The sequence below is a fragment of the Nelumbo nucifera genome, chromosome 3 (genome assembly GCF_055504915.1).
Source record: "Nelumbo nucifera cultivar China Antique chromosome 3, China Antique-T2T, whole genome shotgun sequence".
NCBI classification, from domain to species: Eukaryota; Viridiplantae; Streptophyta; class Magnoliopsida; order Proteales; family Nelumbonaceae; genus Nelumbo; species Nelumbo nucifera.
Genome location: NC_142651.1, coordinates 44684532 through 44687901, shown reverse-complemented (window position 1 = coordinate 44687901; position 3370 = coordinate 44684532). Strand labels below are relative to the sequence as shown.

General features: G+C 48.8%; 1 non-coding gene across 1 annotated transcript; it reads right to left on the bottom strand.

Moving 5' to 3' along the window:
- Positions 1 to 2733: 2733 nt before the first annotated feature.
- Positions 2734 to 2805, bottom strand: TRNAM-CAU (transfer RNA methionine (anticodon CAU)). Its single transcript has one exon. It is a non-coding gene; the product is annotated as a tRNA-Met (tRNA).
- Positions 2806 to 3370: the final 565 nt, after the last annotated feature.

Here is a 3370-nt window from a genome sequence, read left to right as displayed (position 1 = left end):
TCGTCCGACTGCCGAAGTACACCCCGCGATGATGGACCCGCCAGTAATCATATTGATTACCCCGCGGATTGGTCTCTCCTCGGGCAACTGCCGTGGTGGCTACTCGTTCTACCTGTTGTTGGTCTTAGGGGCATTCCTTCTCCGGTCCCCCTGTCGGTCTGCTTGCCGATCTTGCCTGGTTTCTCTCTTCTCGCTATACAAAATTTTTTAAGTACTCGCGGCAAATGAGCTCCTCGATCTCATTGCGATGGTTCCTGTAGTTCTCCATGTTGTGCCCATGGTCTCTGTGGAAATGACAGTAGACGTTCCGGTTTCTTGTTGCAGGGTCTCCCCTCAACCTGGGAGGCCACTTGACAAATGAGGAGTCCTTGATGGCCATTAGGATTTCTCCTCACTTAGTGTTGAGAGGTGTGTAGTTCGTCCTTCAATAGGTGGGGTCCTGGAGCACTGACCTGATTTGCAAGATCGCAAAGGAGATTGACTTCCAGATTTGTTTCTTTCCCTACTCGGGGACTTGCTCTTTCTTCTTTTGTGCCCGCCACTACCTATGTTGTCACTGCCTCTTTTTCTTTTTTCTATCGGGTTGTCAATCTTCTAGTTTATTTCTTCTTCGGTTCCGATGAACTGGTCGACTACCTTGAGGAATTCAATGATGTCTTTTGGTTTATTGGCCACCACATGCCATTTAAACTCTCTGTGAGTTATTCCTTTCTTAATTGTCGTGAGTCTTACTGTCGAGTCTAAGTCAGGGATCTACAGGTAGGTGTTGTTGAAGCGCTTGATGTAGCTTCTAATCGACTCTCCTTCTCTCTGAACCACGTTGAGGAGACTCTCCTACGACCTCGGACACTTCTTGCTGGTGATAAAGTGCGAGGTAAACAAATCTGCGAACTACACCCAGCTCTTGATCGATCCCGGTGTGAGGTTCCGGTACCAGGTCTGAACTACCCCCTTGAAAGTGGTGGAGAAAGTCACGCACATACGAGACTCGTCAGCCCCAGCTATGTGCATCTCAGACTGGAAGGAGTCCACTTGATCATTAGGATCAAAAGACCCGTAATACTTGTCCAAGGGAGGCATCTTGAAATCTTTGGGCATCGGGGTCACCAAGAGCTCGGGAGACCGGGGAGACGACCTGGAAAGTAGGGGAGGAGCGGCCTTTATAGCTACCGAGCCCGCCTCCTCTTTACTTTTAGCCTATCCTTCCTGTTGGTTTGGTCTCGCTGGCTGGCTGTTATGAGCTGAAGTACGTCGTGCCTTGCGATGCCTCCATTGCTGCCTCTTTACCGGCTCGGCATTGGTGCTACTGATTTCAGTATGCTCCAGTATCATTCTGCCGCGAGGTAGTTCCTAGTTCCTAGTTCCTCGTGGGATTCTAGGGCTGGCTATCATGGACGGAGAAGCCCTGCTTTGAGTTCGCACCCCGAACCCCGAATTGGTTACTTGCAAGCGACCTGTCTTCTTGCTGCGAACGCCAAGGAAGATTGGCCCTGTTAGGCTATCCCCAGACCTGTTTCCGAGGTTCCCTTGCAAAGCAGGTGGAGTAATCTGACTGTCTCTCCTCTCGCGGGGTGAGACCTAACTCCTGGGAGGAACTAGGACTTGGGAAGTCTCTTCGCCTCGGTGGGGAGATCGAATGATGTCCTAGTTCACGCGAGGTCGGTTCTGATTCTGCTAGGCCCTTGGGTGCCGAGGTGGAACCGACTGTTGGCTCTGCGACAGTGGGGGAATTGTTGCTGGTAGAAGAGGCACTGCTGGAATTGCTGAACTTGCTACATTTGGACCTGGATGGCCCGGACAAACTACACCAGGTTGTCAAACTGGGACTGTCCAACTCCGGGGGGAACCACAGAAGGCTCAGAAAACGTTGTGCCTACCATTGGGGGAAGTGGGACGTTCACCTGTGTGGTGTTTGGTGGCATGGTCAGCGTTGGAACCCCAACCGCAGTAAGCGGGATGGTGAACTGACCGATGCACACTGAAGGGAGTTGGGGTTGTCCCCCGGAGACGTTCATCTCGCTGCTTTGTCCGGAGTGACTGGAAGATGCCATTGATTCAGAAGGTTGATAACTTGTAAGAGGGATGACTTTTTGGTCGATTCCCACAAACGACACCAATTGATGTAGCGCGATCTGACCACTCCCTGCTGGAGGATGACTTGGCTTCTAGTTGAACAGCGAGCTAGGTGAATCTACAAGACAGTGGATCAGAGAACCCCGGGTGGCTAACCCGACGGGGTCGCTCCAATGCTTAAGTTAGTAAACTGTGGTGCGAGCTGAAAGCTTTGAGAGCTTAGAGCTAGAGAGTAGAAAAATCACGCATACCTTCGCCTTGAAGTTCCCGTCTTTATATACTGGAGTAGTCATGGGACTCACGAAAGAGCTCTGAGATCTCCGAGATGTAGAGATAGAGTTCGTTCCGCTTCCGAAGGAGCAGTATATAGATAAGGCTTATCGTTCCACTTCCGACTCTGGCGGAGTTGGGATGAGTTCTCATCGTGATCTCGAAAAAGTTGAAATCTGTTACCTCATCGCAATATCAAGAGATTCGGGATCTGCTAGAGAAACCTCTGGAGTCGATTACATAGTGATTCGGGTTGTTAGCTCAGAGCTAATACTTCGGTTCTTCCTTTAGTCAGGTTGTGTGGATGGGGTTGAAGAACCCACACGATTTATCTAATAATTTAATTTACTTGTTAAAAAAGATTTAGTCGCAATTGAAGCCTTCTCTTTCTATCAGAGCCAGGTTTCGATCCTGGGACCTGTGGGTTATGGGCCCACCACGCTTCCGCTGCGCCACTCTGATTTGTTGGCTGCATTGTGTTTTGTAATATCTTTATTCTTCTTTTATAGCTTCAAGACATATATTTATCCAGAAGTTATAAGTAGTTGGATATTCTACTTGGGTTGTGCAAAGTGTAGATACAAGTAAATTAGATTTGTAGAGATACAGCACTCCCAAGTCTCAACTGAATTGTTTCATGAGATACAGCATTGAAGGTGTTCCGCTATCAACAACTCTCAGCTCAGTGGCTTATTCAAAAAATTTGTTTCACGAATGGTTGATGGGATACCTATTACTCTCTGTTAATTCTGTCATTCGTTTATCTTATTCTTCCCAACTCTCTCTTATCCTCTCTCTCTCTCTCTCCCTCTCCCTCTCGCCCTCTACTTTTTTTTTTCTCTTTCTTCTTCTTCGTCCCACTCCCCAGTCCCCACCACTGTCACCACCCCTGTTTCTTCCCCCATTCACCGCTGCTGCAACTCTTAGCAGCGGTGATTTTCCATCTCTCCCTCCAAGTCCATCTTCTTCTTCATTCTGGCCTCTCTCTCTTTAATCCCATTCTCCTCCTCCTTTCATTCTATATCTC